This window comes from Manacus candei, unplaced genomic scaffold, assembly GCF_025592945.1.
Source record: "Manacus candei isolate 608988 ecotype Guabito, Panama unplaced genomic scaffold, ASM2559294v1 h1tg000082l, whole genome shotgun sequence".
Classification (NCBI taxonomy): Eukaryota; Metazoa; Chordata; class Aves; order Passeriformes; family Pipridae; genus Manacus; species Manacus candei.
The window spans coordinates 3238568-3260846 of NW_026138130.1; the positions used below are offsets into that span (position 1 = coordinate 3238568).

General features: G+C 46.5%; 1 long non-coding RNA gene across 3 annotated transcripts in view; it reads left to right on the forward strand.

Moving 5' to 3' along the window:
* Positions 1-22279, forward strand: part of LOC127481806 (uncharacterized) — a 223143-nt gene that overhangs the window by 78805 nt on the left and 122059 nt on the right. The gene's annotated exons all lie outside the window — the stretch shown is intronic.

Consider the following 22279-nt stretch of genomic DNA (forward strand, 5'->3'; position numbering starts at 1 on the left):
TAAAGAAAGCAAGAGGAAGAGGGTCTGACATAAAAGGTTGAAAGAAATCAAATGAGCAGTTTTCCAAGAGTTACATGTCTGGATATTGCTCTGGGTGAAACATGGCTTGTTTTCCAAGATTAGCTCTCAGTTTATGCCTCAGTAGTGGAGCATCTGTACTGGCTCTGGCCAAAAGCTCACCTTAACTTAATACCTTGTCCTTGACTGGAACTAGTAATACGTGCTTAGGGAGAGCATGAGAGAAACTGTTGGTAGTGTGATCCTCTGGCATAACCTCTGGCCCATGGTCCCATCTGCTGGCATCAGCATCCTGATATTTTTTTGGTGCACCCTGTTGTTGCAGTGGTTCTAGTTTTGGGGTTTGGTCTGGGTTTTTGTTTGGCCTTAGCAGTGACCTGACTGCAGCAATCAAGGCAAGCAGAGCAAAGCATTTCCAAATTCTTGGTCATATTTGAGAACTCTCTGAATTACTGTATGGCTTACGTAGATGCTGTGCTAGGAAGAAAGAGGAAGCATTGTTTTGGGTGGTGGGTTACCAGTGCCTCAGAACAGCCTTGTAACCTCCTGGGTGTGGAGTCAGCCTTGTATCAGGCACTGGTGCTGGTAACAGCAGTGTAATCTAACCCGGGAGTTATTCCGTGTGCATCCCCTGCTCCTTTTGTGGTTTTGAATTTCCCTAAAACAGTTTTTTCCTAAACTTAAAAATGCCCTTCGTTGCGTTTTTATTTCTTTTTGTGGGTGGTATTGTCTCCCTGAGAAAATGAATTTGATAGTGAAATACCACGTTCCCATTTCTCAGTTATTCCTCTCTGTGCCTGGAGACCTCTGTTCCCTACTGTATATGTTTTGATATAAAGTTCTTGTACAACAGATGTGTTACATAGGCATGTGCTATCTATTGACTACACAGCTGCTTCTTAACTGAGGTGTTCATTTACCTGAATTTATACCTGTTCTTTAAAGATGAAATAAGTCCACTTCTTGAGGGTTTGACTTCATCTATTCAGACCAACTCTGCTGGTCAGAGCACTCTGCATTTTTATTCAATAACAGAGTTAAGCTGGTCACTCTGAACTGTCCTCTCCAGGAAGCAGCCTCTGACATGGCAAATAACACACCAGGTAGGTGTCACATAAAGGTCTATCATTTGGATTTACACCTCTCTTCTCTAGGGAGGGGAGCTATTCTTTGTCAGAAAATAAAAATGCATTGATTTAGATATCTAGGCAATATCTGTTGAACGAAAATGATTGAAAACTTAAAGTGGACTTAAAGAGATGGCAGCAATACCCCCCTGGGCTGTATGCAAGAGGAGCTGTTGCATTTGGGGAAGAAGTGCTGAGGTATTTAGATGACTGTTCTGTTTGGCTTTGTCACAGGAGGAGGGATGGTGTAAAGGACCAGGTGGGGGTCAGAACAGCTTTTATGTTTGGGCATGGTCAGGGAGAAATAACATGCTGTACATATTGCAGCTGACACAACAGAGACCCATTTGGCTTGGAATATAGGGCAATAAATCCAGTCAGGTGATTCAGGGGTGTTGTGCATAAGTCTGCCAGGTAGTTAGGGGAGAGCGGATCAGGAAATAATTATGGCTGATAAGGGGAGCTTGTAAGGAGGCCAGCACCTTCTGTGACCATGAAAGGAGTTAATGATTAACTGTTATGGAAAAGCTAGAAGCACATTCTCCCTTTCCTTCGAAGTCACACCCGGCTGCTCTCCTGCATCGTTAACTTGAGCTCTGCAAAGCTGAACACAGAGCGCTGAGAGGGAACCAGCTTTAATTTAGGGCAGCCTCCAGGATGTGAATGGGGAAGCTGGCTGATTCTGAGAAGGGCATGGTTGGCAAGGTGCCGTGTCTGCCCAGGTGCCTGGATCTCCTGGAGTTAACTCCTGGGGAAATCCATACAGCTCCTGGGGAAACTGGAGGAGATTGCTGTCCCCTGTATATTGCAAATGAACCCCCGCCCTGGCAATGGGCTCATGTGGGTGGATGACAGAAAGCTGTGTGGCTTGAAAATGGATTTGGGGAAAAGATGCAAGAGGGGAGAAGAGAAACGTCCTGTACTTGGAGTAGATTCAGCAGTGTGTGACTCAGGTGCTTCAGGACAGGTACACTGACACACGCAGAGTGCAGCTTCCCAGGACCTGATCTGGGCACTGGTTTTGAACATCTCTTTTCTTCTGTTTCCATGTGCAATGATGAAAATGGCAGATGTCAATAGAAACAGCTCTTACCACTGCATTGTTGAATGGACAGCCTGTAGATACTTGCCTCTCATTTTACAGATTGTTCTTCCCCCTCTCTGCTCATCCTACTCAGCATTTACAGTACAGTACAGCCCTAAGGTGTCGCTTTGCTCATGCTGTGTGCTCTGTATATTCCTAGGGTTGGCCAAGGGGATGCAAGGATGGGGACCACACAGCAAGGTGGCCATGCCTCTGGTTTGGAACAGCCTTTGCACCAGAGAAAAACACCATCTCCTGGGTGATGGCTGTTCCTTCTGTCCACAGCTCTGCCCAGAACACTGAGGGTAGAGCCACACTCGGTGCTTGGCAGGCACCAAACTACAGTCTTGAGATTCACTCCATGTAGGGAACTGGCCCTGAATGTTAAGACACTGGTGGTGTTAAATATAGACAGTGGGAATGGTGCCAGAGCCATAATTCGGATCCTTTGCAACCTTTCTGTACAGCTGTTAGAGTATTTGCTAGTGACTGTACTTGATTAATGCTATCTAATTAATTTTTATTGATTAGGTCATGTTTAGTGATTAGTGTCTTGGTTTCAGCTAGGATAGAGTTAATTTTCTTCCTAGCAGCTGGCACAGTGCTGTGTTTTGGATTTAGAATGAGAATAATGTTGATAACAAGAAAGATGGAGAGGTAATTTTTGCAAGAGCATGTAGTGACAGGACCGGGGGGAATGGCTTCAAACTGACAGAGGGCAGGGTTAGGTTACACATTAGGAAAAACATTCTTCTCTGTGAGAATGGTGAGGCACTGCCACAGGTTGTCCAGAGAAGTTGTGGATGCCCTATCCCTGGAAGTGTTCAAGGCCAAGTTGGATGGAGCTCTGAGCAACCTGGTCCAATGAAAAGGGTCCCTGCCCATGGCATGGAGGTTGGTACTAAACGATCTTTTAGGTTTCTTCCAACCCAAACAATTTTGTGATTCTATGACAGCCCACTGATGTTTTAGTTGTTCCTGAACAGGGCCTGCACAGAGTCAGGGACTTTTCAGCTCCTCACCCCACCAGTGAGGAGGTTTGGGAGCACAAGAAGCTGGGAGGGGTCACAGCCAGGACAGCTGATCCCAAGTGGCCCAAGGGAAATTCCAGACCATGTGGCACCATGCTCAGTGTATGAACTGTGGGAAAGCTGCTCAGGAACTGCCTGGGCATTGGTAAGCGGCTGGTGAGCAGTTGCTTTGTATATTCAATTTTAATTTTAATTACTATTATCCCTTCCATTTCTGTGCTATTAAAATGTCTTTATCCCTACCCATGAATTTTACTTTTTTTCCCCCTAATTCTCTCCCCCATCCCACTGTGGGGGGAGAGAGCAGGCGGCTATGTTGTGTTCAGCAACCTGCCACTTTAAACCACGACAGGCAGGCCCAGCTATAACCCTCTGCACAGTCCACCTGCAGTTAGCACCAATTTCCCCTGCTCACATTTGCCCCTGGCAAGACAAGGTGCTGCCAACCCCATGGACCCACCGTGCTGAGCCCACATGGCATGTAAAGGTGTGTTGTCAGGCCAGGGGCAGTGGGGGCAAATCCATGGACTGTTGTTGGGACTGTTGTTGCTGTATGTGTTGGATAATCTTGGCCAAGATCCAGACCCCATCACCATTTCTGAGAAAATGCCGTCATTAATGTATGGTTGTAATCGATAGGCCATGGCCCTGATTCAGCAAGACACTTAAGTGCACAGCCAGTATCCATCACACAGTCTGGGACCTGGATGAGTTGCTTTATTTTTTTAAGAACCTGCTTTCACATTTAAAATTGGATTTGTGCTAAACTGAGGCTTTTGTGCCTACAAAGAGCGTCAGCCATGTCCCGGCCACGAGGTGCCATGTGCTCACAGCACAAATAGGACCTCAAAGCTGGGAGAACAAAAAGCTGAGAAAAGCCCAGAAAAGGGAGAGTCTGTTACCAAACAGTGCTTTTGGCCTCTTATGGCCCTCCTTACCCACACAGAAGGCTGATGCAGAGATCACAGATTTTGGAGTGGAAGGTGTGAACTTGGCTAAATTACATTTGGCTGTCCTCAGTGCTGGCTGAGCACTCAGTGTCCAGGAGACAAAGGGAGAGACATAACCTGCTTAAATGGGGGAAAAAGTGATTGGGGATTTCTTACAATGAATACTGGAGGGAAGTAGGAGCTTGGGCTTATTTTCAATGCACATCTTAAATGAATCCTCCCAAGGATTTTTTTTTCCCTTAACATTTTTATTTTTAAAAAATTCTGTAATTTTGAAAGTGTTTCTTTTGGTGTGTTTTTGGGTTTGTGGTTTATTTTTGTTGTGTTTTTGTTTTTTTTTTAAAGGATGATTTAGGAACAGTTGTGAAGCAATTGTTCATTAGACTTACAACTAGGTTTCATTTATTTTTAATTCTGTTCAGCTTTTCATCAGTTTAATACTTATCCTCGCATTTCACTAGTTGTTATTTATCCCACTCAGTTATGTGTCTTAAAAACATTAATTTCCCCTCACAAATCTCCTCTAGAAAACTGAAATGAAGGCAGAGAGTTTCAAACCACCTTGAGAACAGCTTCCAATGATCACCTTAGCCTGAGCCACAGCGAGCAGCAGGAGAAGTGGGATCCTGTAACCTCTTAGGTGCTTTGGACAAATTACCTCTAAACATTAAAGCCCAATTACATAAGTGCTTAAGCAGAACCTCACTTTAAAGCACACAGCCAGTGTTGTCCCTACTGGAAAAACCATATGCTGGGGGTTCAGTCATTACCATCCGCTAGGGAATGGCTGGATCTATTCACCTCCTGGGAAGCTTTGCTGCAGGCATGTAGCAAGGAGGAGGAGTCATGAGCTTCAGGTGTTGAGCCAGTGCCACCTGGAATTATATATGTTGACTTGGAGGGAAGTGGTGTGATTTATGCACCCATCAGTGTACTCAGCAATGGTTTGGGGTTTGTTTATAATTGCTGGGACTTGGAGATTTTAAGCAGCTTCCTTTCTGCTCCCAGCTATGGCCATCCAATTGCTCTGCTTGCAAGGACTAGAGAAAACATGAGACAGCAGGAGCTGGAGACAGAGCAGCTGTGGAACAGCTTTGGCAGGGCTTGTCTTGAGATGGACCACTTTATGGTCCTGATCTTATCCTGGACTGGACTCATATGGGAACTACTTTCTGCTGCCATGGCTCAAGGAAGAATGACCTGCTTAGCACCAAACCCTCCTTCCTTTCCCAAGAAACCCTTTTGTCCAGTTTGTCCAACTGACTGTTGTAAGGGTTAATGTGCCTAAGAGACCTAACACGGAGCTTGTAGCCCCTTGGGTTTCACTGAGCTTGAGCGTCTCTCTTCAGCGTGTAAAACGAAATTAAAACCCCAAAACCCATCCTGTCCCAGGGCTGGCTGTTCTTGCAGCACCCTTTTTTTTTTTTCCCCACCACAGCACCCTCAGAACTGGCACAGCTGGAGCAATCTCAGTTCCTCTCTTGTGGGAAGGCTCTAAGGTGGTTTTGCAGCCGACGAGTATTTCTCTGGGGGAACTATACATGGTCATTTTGCCCTTAGCTGGAGCTGGTGGCTGAAGTGAAAAACCAAGTGATTCAGAGTTTGAAGAGTGATTCAGAGTCAGGCTCTGGGAGAAACTTCCCTAATTCTGCATTCAGCTAAATGCAGGGGCAATGCTCTGGCTTGAGATTCAAGTTAGCACTTCTATCTCCATTGGTTCTTATCTGGAAGTGGTGTGATGTATCCTGAGATAAAAGGTTTAGTTTAAATGTATACAAATCTGCTGATGTCCCAGTACCTTGCCTTCTGTATGCCATCACCCTGTGATTTCAGTGGCCTTGGGGCCAAGCACCTAATGATGATGGGTGAAGGGTTTTACACTGAAGTGTAAAATATGTTTTGGTTGATGATTGGATTTAGTAGCTGAAATCATTCCCCTGCTGGTTTGTTTTTTTAGCCAGACATCCCTGCTGAAGCACCAAAGTGTTAGAGGAAAGTGACCCTCTGTGGGCTCTGGGGTGTTAGGTCACCAGGATGAAGTTTGGACAATATTGGGAGAAATAAATGTGAAGGGCCCAAAGCCTCATGTCACAGTTGGAGATGGCTCGTATGGACCTCGCTGAGAGCTGTTTGATGCTGTGTGCTGGAGCACAGCTGTGTCATATCTGGCACCAGCTGTTGGGCAGCTGTAAACTCAAAGCTAGAAAAGGACCATAGAGCCAGGAAGGCTTTTTCAGCTCTCTAAGAATTCCCTCCTTCACACTGTGGAAGCACAAGCCAAGACCAGCCAGGAGGGACTAGTTCTGTAGTAAAGAGGAAATGTTTTTTCTTTGAGCCTGATAGCCTTCACATTGCTGGAATTTGCCTTAAAAATGGGGAAAAAGAGGTTTTCCCTGGATTAATATCTCCCTAGACTTGATTTAGCATGCCTACAGTTCAGAACAATCTGTTTGTTTTTATTTGGTGGAGAAGTTAGGAGAGCCTGGCATGGCTGGACATGAAGTCATGCATTCATGGTGTTTATGAATTCTTCCGTGAATGTATGGAAAACCTGTATCATTGTTTCAAATTCCAGTGCTGAAAATAGTGCAAATAAATGACTGTGAGTCAGAAGAAGGTGAATCACTGTAAGGTAGCTTTACTGTCAATCATTTAAGAGCACATATATTATATGGGTGATAATTTGGCTAATTAGAGCAGACCTTTGAGCATTGATATCCAGGGTTTTCAAAGGGGCCTAGCAAAATTAGGCCTAAGTCCTTCTGCTATCAGTGGGATAATGCTCAGCTTAGCAGAACACCTAAAGAATTTTATTTAGATGTTTAAATGAGAGCAGTGTTTCCCCTGAGTGCTTGGGCAGCACGTTCCTAGCAAGCAAGAGGCACAGATTGGCTCTAGACAGAGACCTGCAGCCTGAGCCAGCCCCACTTCAGTCTCTGTTTATGCTGGAACCCAGCAGAAGGACTCCAGGAGTATGAGTGGGAAGAGCCCTCTGGCCCTAGGAGCACCATGCCTGCAGTGTCATCTAACCATGGCAGCTCTGTCCTATAATCCTGGCCAACACCGCCTGGAGGGGACATCTATATGTGTGAGCAATGGCACTGTCCAGAGTACAATGTGAGAGGGCAGGCAGATAATCCCATGGGAGAGATCAGGCTGGGTTAGGATGGTTTGTTTGCTGTTGTGCAGAGTGACTCTTGTTTATCCAGCAGTAAAGCTGCATGTTTCTCAAAGGGGAAGGGTTTGCCCAGACACTGATGCTTCCAGCAGAAGGCGCTACTGTGTCCCCAACTGCAGAACCACTGGAAGTCTTTGCAGCCTGCTGATTTGTTCCCCGCCTCCACTTCTACCCTACCACAGGCAGGGTGCATGGGTTGTGCTGTGGATGTCAGCCAGGCAAGAGTTAAATGCAGTTGTGGAGCAGATGGCTTACCTTTGAAAGCACAGTGGGAGACATGTACCTCTGATCTTGTATAGGACCCTGTTTTCTTGCTGGCAGCACAGCCTGCTCCAATTAGAACACAAGGGCTGAAACAAGGCCTGGAGTCTGTCTATCCCCTGCTGTGGTGGTGGCACTGTCACTGCTTTTGTGGTAAGTAGGGCAATTCCAGTGCCAGTCACCTCTCTGAATGCAGCCTTGCGAAGACATGTGCAAAGTCATTGATTCTTCTTTAGCCCCAGTGTGTTTTCCCTTTGTGAGATCATGGAGCTGGCAGGACAGCCCTGCCTGCAGAGGATTTGCTTCCACTTGGGCTTCAGCCAGGCAAGACAGGAATCCTAAGTGCTTGCTGCTTTATGGCTCATCTAGAGCAGCAAAGCTTGGTGCTTTCTTCTCCAGTTCACCCTCTCAGCACAGGGTGGCCCAGGGGAATTTTTGGCTTTTTTTTGCTGTTAAATGGGTTTACCCAGGGCAGGCAAAGGAAGAACGGAAGCTTCTTCATCACGTGGGTATGATGGTCATGTCTTGAAGGTCTGGCAAAGGCACAAGGCAGCACAGACACACAAACACCAGAGACAGGAGCATTACCTGGGGTGCTGCACTGTCTGCCACCAAAGTGTCTTTATGTGGTGGGTCAGGAATCCAGGTGAAGGGGCTGAATGATGTAAGGCCAGAGGGGAAGTGAGCAACAGGCTTGGGAACTCGGTCAAGTTCCCAAATGGCTCTCCAGCATTGCAGGGTCTTCCCATGCTGCTTCTGTTCTCAGGAGATTTTCAGGCTGGTAGTAATGTCTCTGCAGGTAACAGCCCTTGATGAGACCCTCTGATAGACTTGTTAAGGCCATGCCTTGAAGGCACGTACAAATCTAACCTCCTCTGGCGATGGACTGTCCATCAGGGAGTTGTACTGTAGGAGAACTGACTCCAAAGGCTGCTAGAGGGGTGCCAGGACTTGCTGTTGAGAAGAAATCCCTGCCTGACCTGAAATTTCTGCTCAGGAATCACTTGCTACCCTAGTGAGTAGGCAGGACCCTACTGAGGTCCTGTGCTGTGTTACATAGAAAGTCGTCCAATGCTTCTTCCAAAACCAAGACTTCTAGTTGCTGTCAGGGAATGAAGCCCAGGCTGCCCCGGTCTCCCTGGCTCTGCTTGTTTCCCAGTTGAGAGACCTATGCCCAGGTATGCCATCAAATTCCTGCATGACTTATGGTTCCCAGTTTGGGAATTCAGCGAGTGGAATGGACCAAGCAGCTTATTTGAAATCCCTACTCACCACTCTGTAATTAAGAACAAGAGAGAGATTTGCTGTTAATTAGCTTTCATTGACCCACTTTTGACCCTCCAAATGCCGTTGTGGTGCACTAGGTCTCTGAGAAGGCATGTCATCCTCCTCTCTGGGGAGAGATTAATCTTCATTACTGTTTTGCATTAGCCTGGCTCTCTTCGTTAGCTTCTCATTAATGTTCTGGCAGATTGGTGCTGTCAGCTGAGGAAGGAACGTTCATATAGAACATTGTTGGGAAATACACTCATTTCCTATGGTACAGGAATGGCCCAGGACACTGTTTCCCAGCCATTGTGGCAAGACCCTGGCCATTGCAGATGGACTGGTAGCAGCAAATGATGCTCATGGATAGCATGGCACATGGAGCAGCAGCAGGCCATGTTAAACCACATTGGATTTGTTCCTCTGCTCACCTAGACTGGTGTCCCTCTTGATTGTCTCATCTGCATCTTGCTTCAAGTCACCAGGGTTTCTGGGTCCTCCTTGGGTTGAGTTCCCATCACAGAACAGCCCCTGCTTATCTCCATGGGAGGCTGCAGCACTAACACTGGGGACTAAATGAGGTATGAGCCCAGGTTTCCTATTAATCAGGACACAGCCCCATGACTTTTCACCTGGAATAAGAATGGAGGGATCCAGTGAGAGTTCCCTCACAGAAATCTGACCAAAGTAAGGAGCAAGTGGAGACCCTCCAGCCTTAAACATAAATTCCAGCTGATGTTTACCAGAAGAAAGGTCTGCACCAAGAATTCACGTTGTTCTGCTGTTCTGTGACTTCCCTGTGGTGTCTAAACAGGGAGAAGGGCTTTAGTTTCCCTTTACCACACTCATGTGGTGTTGCAGAGGTTTGCTTGGCTGTTGTCTGTGTCGTGGTCCTGCTATGAGGACAACACAGCTAACAAGGAATAACGGGATGGTGTTTGTTGTGAGTCCCAGCCACAGGTCAGCCCTAAAGGAGTGACCCTCACAGCCCGTTCTGTGAGGGAGAAAATGAATCATTTCTAGTGGCTTGCCAGGAATTGGTGAATGAGTCAATGGACAAGTCAAGAGCCCATCTCTCCTGGCTCCTAGGGCTGGCTGGTTTATTCGACTCTGGACTTTGGAGAGCAGAGAACATTGCTGGTGTCACCTGGAAGTGCTGTGACTGACGTAGAAGTGCAGCTTGCTGTTCTCTCACAGCTACTTCAAAGTCCCACAAATTATTATCTAGAAGTGATTAATTTCTGTACAAGTGCTGCAAGTGAGATACGTATCAGGGTTATAGCAGTCTGTTGCAACATTACACTGAGTTTCATTGAAAACCTGAGGTCCAGGGTCAAGGGGTTGTTTCTTTTCAACACTGCACCTGGTTGCTGAAAGAAGCTGCTAAATGCAGCCCTTGAAGGTTGCAAAATTCAAAGGGAAATTGTGAAACGAAAAACATACATTATAAAAAAAAATCAGCCATTGTTTTTAGATTTCTTGCATTCTTTTTAAATTGTGGGGCCCAGAACTGCACACAGTAAGACATTTGACTCACCCAATGGCCTCGGGATGTGGTGGCCCTGTCCCTTAGTTTAGACCAGAAAAGAACAACCCCTTGCTTTTCACGGGGTCACCTGTGTTACCCTGGGCTGTGGCACTGGGCTTGGACAAATGCCTGGGATTGGGGCCTTTTTATTCTGGGCAGCAAAGGCAGTCTGGTCAGCACCCCAGCCTAGGTACTCAAACACAGGGCCATTTCCATTCAGGGACCAGAATGAAGTTAAGCTGTAGGATGCCCATGGAACTTGTTAATGGGCTGGGGAAGATGAGAGTCCTCAAAGTGCAGGCAATCCCTTCCCAAAGTGCTTGTTATCTTGAAGAGTGTGACATCTCAACACCACTCAGACTGGGATGATGTGAGGAAGCTGGGAAGGAATTGGATGTGATGCTTTAAATGTGTCTCAGTGCCACTGGTGATAATTTTTTCTGGTGGAACAAGAACGTGGAAAACCAGGAAGAAGCAAGTTGTGAGAGAAATGTAGGAACTGTTGGGTCAGCTGGCCTGAGGAAGCTCAAAAATACAACAAGTGCCTTTGTAAACATGGGACATGTTGCCTGTGAGGGGGACCTGGATGAAATCCTATCAGTTAAAAGCAATTTCCTCCTTTCTTCACCTACCTGGAGTGCCCTAGGGCTTTGCACTTGCTTTGTAAGGTAGTTGTTGGTGCAGGTACTTGGGACTTTTCAGGGTGTGCAAACACAATCTTCAGATCTGTTGCTTGGATTCGAAGTTTCGATGTTTGGACACATCAGGTGTGTGGTATGTTCCTAATCTCCAAGTGGATGAGGGTCGTTCTGATGATCAGGTTGGAGAGGCAAATACTCACCACTACATATTTCAATGTTCCTTTGAACAAAGGGCTAAAAATGTGATCTATTGTCTCAGCAAACATTCCTGTCAGGGAACATATTTGCTAGATTGTTGGCAAAAGCAAGATCTGAAGGGATGTGAACTCACTCCAGGGTAATTTTGTTTACACATTTCAGATACACGATTGCAAATAATTTTGCTTTCTGCTCCCTGTGCCCTAGTGAGCACTGACCAGGGGAAAGAGTTTCCTGCCAGACTCAAACAAAACTTAACCTCTGTCTTAGCATGAGCTGAAGAATTGGGCTCATTCAAACTGGGGTTGGGAAGACAGGGCCTTGTGCCTATGGAAAATGGGGCTTTTCCAGTGGTAGCATGATGTTCAGGACTCTTAATGGTATTTTGAAATACTGCTGCAGCTCCCAGTGCAAGTTCTGGGGGATCCTTTGGTCAGCTGCAGTTTCCATGGTGGTGCACTGGTTCAGCCCTTCCCTGAGGATGGAGGCTGTGTTTGACAGATCTCCAGCAGATCTCCATCAGTGTGGTTCCATGGTGATGTCACAGAGAGAGAGAGAGAGAGAGAGAGAGAATGGAAGGTAAGACAGGCAAGCCACAATTTCCAAGAAATACTGTGGTCATCTTGCCATATGCAAATAGTTTTTGGAGGGCAAAACTGCAATTTTTAATTTTTTTCATAAAACAACATAGTGAAAACTGTCCTAACTGTACTTTTCCTGTTCAAGCCTACTGCAATGGAAAACTTGTGATCACACCTACCTATTAATAGCACTGTGTTAATTACTGTAGCATCCTAAGCCACTGATCATCAAACATGACCAGTTTTGGTCATTTCAAGTATTTTCCCATTAAAAGGGAACCTTCATCCTAATTAAGTAACAGTTGCAACATTTAAAGAAAAAAATCCCTCAATGAGATGAAATGCACAGCTGGAAGGGATAGAAATAGCACTGGCAGAGGAGGGTCTGGAATAAGGACTTGTGAGGTTGGGGGTGCTGAGATACAGGATGTGGTTGTGCAAGGAGGAGAACTGCTACATCTGCCAGCTAAAAATAAGGTAAAGGTAGAGTATGTCAGAAATGTCTAGACAAGGTGGAAAACTTATTACAAGTATTGGGGAGGGGGAAAAAAAAGAAAAGGAGCAGAAAAGAGAAACAAAGAAGCCAGTAGATTGCATGATTATATGCTGCCTAAGGGAGACAAGTTGAGATTATATAATTCTCCAGGGAAACTCTACACGAAACAATTATATGTTCAATTGGGTGCACTATGTTAGGGTTTTTAAATTGAAAGAAAAAAAAAAAGAGGTTGAATGCTCAAAAAAGTGTGGAGGAGGCTAGTGAAGTGCTGAGCTGAAAATCTTTTTTTAAATCTTTATATGTGCTGCATAGTGGGGGAGAAAGAGACAGCAGAGAAAAGGATGCATTTGACACACGTCAGAGATATCAACAGCTCCAGTGACAATTTAAAGGAAATTAAATGGAAACTTAAAGGGAAGTATTTTAGAGCAGAAGTCCCAAAAGCACTTAAAAATATCGAACATCAGAAAAGCTCAGTGTCTGCCAGCAGTGGGGGATCAGCTCCTGCCACGACTGACACGAGATGCTCAGTGGGCCAGGCCTGTGTCAGCCCCGAGACACCAGGACTCAACCTGGTGCACATCAAAAGCTGGGCCAGAGCACAGGAGAACCTCCAGGGCAGACAGTTCCTTCCAGCAGGCAAAAGCTCTGAAATCCCAGCATCTTAGAGTGAAAAGGGAAACAATTGGGACACCTTGACATCTTAATTTCAGTTTCTGATGGTCTTGCAAGGCCATGTAATACAGTGTTGGGTGTGCCCAGCGGTCTTCCACTAGAATTCAGCTGTCACTGAGCTGTCATCCCTTAACCACAGCACCATGGAGCTTCCCTTTGTCCAGGGCATTTCAGTCTCTGCCCATCCCACGGGTTTCATCCCTCTCAGTTCTGCCACACCAGTGACACAAGCAGGCTTAATATCACCCCACTGTTACTTTCTTTGGAATCCCACTGTGTATGTGGTCCAGGAAATCAGGCAGCCTGTGCAGCCTGACACAGAGAGGACCCACAGAGGTGCACACCAGCATCTAAGCAGGAGAACAATGAGTGTGTTCTGTAAGGAAGTGAGAGGGAAAGACACTAGAGTGTTTTCATTTCCTCAGAAACACATCCCAAAAAAAATCCCACACAAGAGGGTGAGTCATCCATAGAGGATATTGGCCTCTCTGAGTTGCAGCTGCTAGTCTTTAATTATATAATTTTAATTTACCAATAAAATAAAAGAAAGAAGTGATGACTGGATAGGATGCATATCACTGGCTCTTTGTAGGATTCTCCCTTTCCCAACATGAATCCATGAGGCTGGCCGTTGGATCTGAGATCTCTAAAGTAAGAATTGGTATTGAACAAGGTGAAGTTTGTGCAAACACATCTGCAGGGGCTGCAACTGGGAAGCAGCTGTGCAGAAGAAGGACTTGAGGGGCTGTTGGACACCAAGCTGTCCATGAGCCAACCACGTGCCCTCATGGCAAAGAAGGCAACTGATATCCTGGGCTGCACTAGGCAGAGTATTGCCAGCATGGAGGAGGTGATCCTTCCCCTCCACTCAGCACTGATACTGGACTCCCAGTGTAAAAGAGATCTGGACATACTGGAATGAGTTAAAGATAAGGCCAAGGTTAAGAGCTGGAATATTTAGTGTGTGAGGAGAGTCTGAGAGAGTTGGAGTTGTTTGGTCTGGCAAGGGAAGGCTCAGAGGGAGATCCTGTCAATGGACACAAACTGAAATGCGGGAATTACATTTAAACATGAGAAAAAGTTCACTGTGAGGGTGGTCAAATATGGGAACAGGTTGTCCAGAGAAGTAGTAGAATCTCTGCCCTTGGAGATACTCACAACTTGACTGGATGTGATCCTGAGCAACCTGCCCTCTGTGACCCTGCTCTGAGCAGGAGGTTTGGGCTGATCCACAGAGTACCCTCCCGACCTCAGCGATTCTGGAATTTTATTTCCAGTTGTTACCACTAACTGAATTATCCAACTGTCAATGAGTTGAGATGATCTAGTAAAGAACTGAGTGACTCTGTGTTTAGTATGAAGCTTCCACTGGGCTGATGTGGATTAGCTGAGTCAGACCACCAGTCTGTCAACTGGATAAACATTCCTCTTCCATTTCTGCCAAGGTCCTCCCTTTGGCACATGCTGAGCTGTAGAAAGTCAAGTGCTGTAGTGTACAACAAACCCAGAGAGAGTTTATGATCTCCAAGTCTAGGAACTGTTTTTGTTAGATGAATAACAAATGGCAGAGCAAAGCTATAGCAAGATCTTTTCCATATGTCAGGTCAGAACCCCTTGAGGTATCAGAAATCTCCTACTCTCAGGCTTGGCAATTTTTCAGCATTCATGCCATATATAAGTATGAGTTGGTTGCACACACAGCAAAGGATGTTGTCAAAAGGATACCAATAGTACAAATACCAACTTAAGCTATTTCACTGAAGAAGGAAGCAATGTGGGAAGAAAAGAAAGGCCAGTATTGTGAATATTGAATTCGATTATATTTTGTATTGTTTGTCTGATAGAAATTCTGCTTGTTTCTCTAATGGCCAGTACAACCCAGAAGCTGGGACTTCAAGGTCTTACTCCATTAGAGATGATGGGAGGATGGGACTGAATTTTCATTCCTGGCACCTTCTTCAGGGCACTAAGGGAAGTAGTTTCGAGATATGACCATAGTCCAGGGCTCTCAGGATGGAAAGGGCAAGTAAGTCATGAAGGTCAGACTGTAATAATGAAAACAAGTCTGAGGGGACTGCTTAAGGTACAGGCAAGTCAAGGGTTCTGTGAATCTAAAGAGCTCAAGTGACCAACTCTGGGCTGGCTGGGACTAAACTGGTACCTTAGGTAATGGTCAAGAATGGAAACCACCCAACTCCTGCCTTGAAAGGTCTTGAAAACCAGGAAAATCATGACACTCTCAGGTGGTGAAAAATAAGCCTGCAGGACCCTCTTCGTGTTCCTCTCCTCTCCTTGTGGGTAAGAGGATGTGTGTTTCTAAACGTAATTTAGAGTTGGAATGCAATGTCCCTATTCCCCTGCACCCTCCAACTTACTGAATTCAGATAAAACACAAACTGCTTTACTCTCAGTAGTGTTTGAGAGCCCAGGACTGCCTTGTGGCTAAGACAGGTTTGACCACCAGTCTCTTTTTCAGTCCTAGCTCTGCCAGCAGCAGCCTGTGACACTGGCAAACACCATTTCCCTAGTCTGGGAACCCACTTCTGCACGAATTTCCCTGGGCTATACTCTTGTGTCATTGAAGGTAATCCTATACTTTGAATATGATATTGGATGAGGTTCTGCTCTTTCTCTTTATTGATGTACAGAGTGAACCAGAGTGGCAGCCTCTCCCCCTGTCTGGGTTTTCTTTGTAGGTTTAGACTTTCAATTTCCATCTGAAGGTACAAATATTTCCAGGGGCTGCAGCACAAGCAGATGCTGGTACCCTCACAGCCATGTCAGGGTGTAAAAAGGTTGCCTCTATGACCTTGCTGTCTAACCTACTGTTGTTATCTCTGATAGCTCTAATAGTGCTGTCAGAGAAACAAGAGCAAGGGGAAAAGACATTATTCAGTCTAGAAAGAAAATTGTGATGGTCAGACATGATGGGGAATGGAGTGATTGAGGTTCCTCCAGCAGAACACCTCCAAGCCTGCTCTGCTGTCCAGTGGGGTGTCAGGCAGGACCTGGACACTAATGAATGCAAAGAGGACTCGAAAGTGGCAACTGTTAATTGCAGACAACTGTGGGAGTGATGATGCCAAGATTGTCACTGTAATGCCAAAAAGATCCAACTGGAGTGTTTAAAATTCAGTCATGTAGGATTGTATTTAGAACCTGTTCTCACCTCTCACGGTGGCTCTACGCAAATCCTGCTGGATTATCACCACTCTTCAAAACCAGGCACACATCCGAAGTTCCTAAATCCGGGTAGAATTTTAGAATTCTTTCCTGTCTAAACACGGGTTGTCTCTGGCTGAACCTTTTTTGTGCTGGCATCTCATCTTACATGTGAGGGTGTTGGAGGTCCTCTGCAGTGTGCCCAGACTTCTTCCCAGAGCTGAACAGCCTTGCAGGTCACATCATCCCTGTCTGGCAAGGGAGGTGCAGGGACCTGGTGGCAAAGAGACCCAGTCTCTTCTGCCAGCAAGGATGGCTGGGGAAAGCTCTGTCTTGTCTGTCTTGTGCTTTGAAATACCTGTTCAGGGCACCACTGATTCCAGAAATGGCTGCTCCCTTGGAAGGAGATAAATCAGTACATAAAAATCTCTCCCTTCCAGCTGATACAGAATGTCCCATGTTTTTATTTTGCTGTTGGCCTCGGTGTTTTATGTATAGTTCCTGTGTAATATCTGTGTGAGGTAGAATTGCCACAGCCGTCCCTTCACTCAAAATGTTGCCCTGCTTCTGAAGAGCTGATGCTGGGCAACAAAAGAGAGCAGATAGACTGGGGATACCTGGCACAGTGATTTCATTGGCCTCCCATTCAGTTAATCCTCTGGGGACTTGAAGGGAAATGTGAAGTGGTGCCAAGACTTGGGGTCAGAGCATAGCTCGAGGGATGAGTCTAGCCCCTACCTGAATCACCTCATGGCTTCCTTAGTCTGCCCTCTGGTAAACCTGCACAGGAGTCCGAGTACTTTAAACATTGTCCAAGAAGAGGCAATACTGCAGAGGTGTGTCTGTGGAGGTGGATGGAGAGGTGCTCAGAACATGCCAGACTCCTCCCAGAGTAACCACAGGCCATCACAAGAGCTCTTGTTCTGGCTCAAGGAGTGAGTTGTTACTGGAGGAGGAGACCACTAAGTGTTTGCGAGGGTTAGAAGTGGAATGGAAGTCAGGGAGGGACCCAGCCTGCCCTCTGCCCAAAGTGATGGACCTGAGATAAGTGGATGTCAAACCTCTCTCCTGACTGCTGCATCAGGAACAAAATATTGGGGGGTTTCCCCATTAATTTAGCCGGACTGACCCTTATTTTTGATCAGGGTCACGTTACATTGGCAATCAAAGGATGCTGCAAGGGTCTGGAGCCACAGCCTGCAAACCCGCCCCTGCCAGCATGTCCTCATCCTGCTCTGAGCCAGCAAGGGTCTCCCCAGAACCTCCTGGTGGCTGCTTATAGACAGGAGGGATCATATAAGGGCCCAGTCCTGGCTTAGCACCCTTGAGATGCTAAAGATACCTCTTGAAAGGAGACACATTTTCTCTTTTGTGGAGAATTTGGGGAGTTCTGGGGGTTTTCATTGCTTTTTTCTTTTTGCTTTTAAAGCAAAACAAACCCCCAAGGTTGGATTTGTGGTGAAGAGCATTGCAAAAATCATAGAGGCCAGCAAAACACAGTCCTTATTTCAATTGCATTTTTTTCCTAGAAAACTGTCAACAGTTAACAATTTAAATGTACCTTTAGAGTACAAAAATGCAGGCTTTGCACCAGGGTACTCAACAGGTTTCTAGTTTTCCAACTGAAAACGTAACAATCATTTTTATACAGGATGTGGGTTCCTGGCGATTGCCCTTGTCCTGCCCAGACAGCTGGGTTTGGTCAGTCTTTGAGGAAAGTAATGTTGCCATGGGCAGCCTCTGCCTCAGCACCACTTGGGCCATTGCCTTCCTCTTGCAAAGCCTTGCTCCAGCTACAGCTCCCTGGGCTTATTCCACAGCCTTCTGCTGGGACAGGGGGCTGATGTTGAGGGGTCCAGGGATGTGTAGTTTGTTATCTCAGAGACACAGGAGGCTGAGTAATCAGCAAGGCAAGGGGAAATTTGGCAAGGTGCCTGGAAGGCTTCAGAGAGACTGGGAACAGCCAGGACACACCTGGAAGAGTGAAATACCTCCCAGAAGGGGACTGTGAATTACTCTCAGCACCTGAGCTGAGTTGAGCTTTGATTTAGGACAAGGGTTGGGAGTAAATTGAAAAGCAAAGCATAAAGCAGTGGCTGGAAGAGGAGGAGATTTTTTGTGTCTAGCAGAGGGCTGGTTCTACCTTCCCTTCATCCAGGGGAGACCTGGGGCCAGGAGAGTCACAGTAAGTGTGGGGTTGTTATGCTCACCATCCTGGTTGTGCTGGTCTAGTGTATGGAAAGTAGTTTGTCCAAAAAGCAGTGGGCTCCCTAGGAGAAGAAAAGCAGTTGAATTGCTCAGTAGGGATGGGGCAAGGGAGGTCTGGAGCCAGGCAGCAGCTCTGCTGTGCTGTCAGAAAAGCATGGCTCTGTCTGTGTGGCATGTAATTAGCTCTACAATGCAGGTACAAAATCAGTTGTGTTTTGGACACTTCGAATTGGAGGGCAGTTCTGCCTGTTTGTGAAAGGAAGGAGCTGAACTTGAGCAAAGGCTTGGGGATGAGATGTTGTCCCAAAACCCAGAGCACGTGTACTGGTACCAGCACTGGTGGAGCAGCTGTGGTCTGCAAAGGTGCTCTCTCTCCCCCAGTGCTGCTGAGTCTGTTCCTGAGTGGAAATGGGCTGTGCACAGAAGCACAGCTGTGGCCTGGGGACAGGAGGAGGAAATTGTGTTTGTGACTAGCTGATGGCATCAGTGTTCTGGAAGGGGATGAAGGAGGAGGTGGAAGTTGATGGAATTGTTCTGTGCTCATCACTGCAAGTTTGTGGGCTCATAAGGAAACATGAAGTACTGCATGGAGCTGAATTGCCATAAGCCAGGGAATGATGCCCTGGCTGTAACTTTGGCCACGGGAACAGAGCTGTGGCTGGGGTAGAGCTGCTTCCTCACTCATACTCAGCTACTGAAAGGGGTGTGCAAGTTACTTTGGACTGGTAAAACGCCCTGAACCTCCCTGATTCCTCTACCTCATGCTCAGGGCAAGAGCACAGTTGCTGGGAAACAGAGGATCTGGCACTGAGTTCTTGTGTCTGCTTCAGATGCTCTGTCTTCAGTGTTGGCACTGAAGGCTCGGGGTGGTCCTCAACATCCCATAAAGAGAAGAGGAGCACTGCTGTTAATGAGGGCTCTTGAGTGCAGGTGCTCTGAATTGCAGCTGACTTTCCTCTTAGGAGAGCTTAGGAGCTGCAGGGGATGATGCTGAGTGTGAGGAACAAGCCTTTAACTCGCTGACATGCATTTTGGCTCCAACAGTGTCTCAGTGTGACATGTTTTATTGCTTTAGTGGCCTGTGGCTGCTCAGTAGAGCAGAAGGCTGCTGGGGTGTTTTGTTCTGGTGCATTACCCTGAGTCCCAGAAGGACCTTAACCGGGCTGGGCATCCCCCAGCAGAGGAGGTGCCTGGGGCTGGGAGCTGCTGGAGAGCAGGACAGAGAGCTGTGTGCTGGCAGGAGTGGGCATCAGTAGCCAGCTTCCTATGGCCATCTCCTGAAGGCTCAGAAAAAGGGGCAGGGGGGATGGTTTAGTGTTTGATGTGAGCAAACACATGAAAATTTCCAGAACTGCTTCTTGGCTTTCCTGCCCACGCTCATTTGCTGGGCTGACACAGACTGTAGGGTCAGAGGGATGTCGAAACTTCAGCAAAGTGTAGTGTTTGTGGGCTGAGTTGGAGGAGTGTGTGTACACACAGGCAAAATCAACCCCTGTGTATGTGGCTAGAGGACCTGAATTGGAGAATTCATCCTGTAATTTGTATTTCTGCACATAAGTAGCTATTTCTATATTTGGTGTGAGGAAAAGAACTCCAGTGTGAACACAAGAGAATCCCATATGGCTGATCTGAAGAGAAAATGTGGAATATTAAGTTGTCTTTAGTGTCTCTAGTGCTGTATTTGTACTGTCCTTTGAGGTAAGAAGGAGACAATATGGTACTCTGGCACAAAAAAAAGAAGAAGACACTGAAATGGAACTTTTAAGAGTATGGGCCAAGATGGAGATATTGAGACCATGACAAAACTGAGCTGCCAGCTGAAGAGACAGATGACTTTGACCTGCTTCTCTTCTCCCAGCCTTTCTGAAACACTGGAGACCCTTACAGCTGTAAATACTCACCCCTCACAGTCGGCCTTGGATGTCACTGGAAGGAAAATACTGCAGCTTTTTAGTGGGTTGATCTGCTTTGTGCTGGTTTCTCATGGAGAATGAAGGAATTCTTTCTAAACCTCAAAATGTCAGTCTTCATGACTGGCCAAGAATCTGGAGCTAAGTGATAAATGGGGCATATTTCTGTCTTGTAATGGCTTTTTTTCTTTCTTTTTTTTTTTTTCTAATGCTGTAAGTAGTTTAATGGGGTTTATTTTTAGGGTTTTTTTCAGTGGGTTTTTTGTTTGTTTTTAAGGACCAAACTAGTCAAATCCAGATTTGGAAACAGGTTTAGTCAGGAAGTAGTATTGGTGACTGATGGAAATATCAGCCAGAAGAAAATGGTTTCCTGGTTCTTGTTTTCAAAGTGATTGTTTTGATTGTAGATGATGCCATAAATTTTCCTAACTTTGTGACTTCATGGAATCCACTTTGCCTGCTTCTGCATTAGACTGTGGAAGGTGCCTTGGGTAGCTGAGCTGCAGGAGCAGCCAATGTAACTGGGATATACAAGGGGCTGGAACCTTTAAAGAAGGAATGCAGCCTCCTGCATTCATAGGTTTAGTTTCTTGGGCTTTTCCTGCCAAATACACTCCCTATTCCTACAGCAAGTCAGCTAGAGCAGAAAGAGAACTGGTATTCTCTGTAACTGGGTTTCACAGCATCTATTTATGTTTGAGCTTTGTGGAGCAACCCTCTCGGAAGTGAAGGGCAGTAGGAAATGCTCATGTGCATGGATGGAGTTGGCATCTGCTGCAAGGGGCAGGGATGCTCAGCAGTGTCATCAGCACTGTGCTAATAATGCATCAGCTGTGCTAACAATGCAGGGTGGGATGCCATGGGCTGGCAGGAGGTTGTTGGAATGGTGGGGCTGTGTATTATTGTCCTGACTGCAGAGGAATCCTGCATATCTGCTGACTGTTCATGACATGGGAAGGATTGATTCCTGAAGTGTTCTACAGGGATGGAGGGAAGTCAGATCTGGAGTGTTTTAAGCTGCCTTTCTTTTCCTGTAAGCCTGTTGAATGACACACTGTGCAAACAAAGACTTTTTGAGGAGGAGAGCTTATTAAAACACATTTCAAAAATAGCTGAAAACTGAGCACCTTTGGATTTTAATGACCAAATTCGTGGGACCTGATGCCTCTTCAGGCTATGGTCTGCAGAACACAGCCATCCCATTTGCCCACCAGTGTGGCAGGTCCAGCTGCTCCATGGTACCACCAGGATCTTGCCACAGGGGTGTCATCTCCTGGGTCCCACAGAGCTGCACCAGAGCCAAGCTGTGGCCACAGTGGGGATGCTGCTGCTTTATAGAGCCAAAGCTGTGCTCAACAGTGAAAAATCAGTCTAGTTTTCTCCACAATAGCATCCTGCTTAACATAATTCCAGCTGCCTTGTTTTGGGGAGGGAACAGCATGGTATCAGGGCTGGATGGGCTGGGGAGCAGGGACAATGCAGCTGCAGGGTGAAGCTCAGCCTTGCTGTCCTCCCCTGTCTGGAGTTCGCCTCTTGTTTCTCCTGAAATTTGCTGAGCAGAGCCCTTGTTCCCTGTGGTCCTCACATGTCCCACTCGAGTCTGAAGAGCACTCCTGTGCCTCTCCAGCAGGTTGGGCACCCCTAGACTGACCTCACTTGAAACCACTTCATCTCTTGCTGAGGCTGCGGCTGCCCGTGGGGTCACCTCAGCAGTCCTCTTGAACTCTGTGCTCCTGGGTGACTTTTCTTGGAAGGATTTGAGCTTGTTTCTGAGACAAGTGCATGAATGAGTTGAATAGGCTGCTCTAACTCACATCAGACACGTCCTTCTGCTTTGTCTGAGAAGGACACTGAGGACTGGCTTACCACCCCCAGCTCCAGCCTCTGCAAGGGAGAAGAATCCACATGAAGGAAAATGTGGCACGATTTTCTTCTCACCAGCAGAGTAAACTACAATTATTT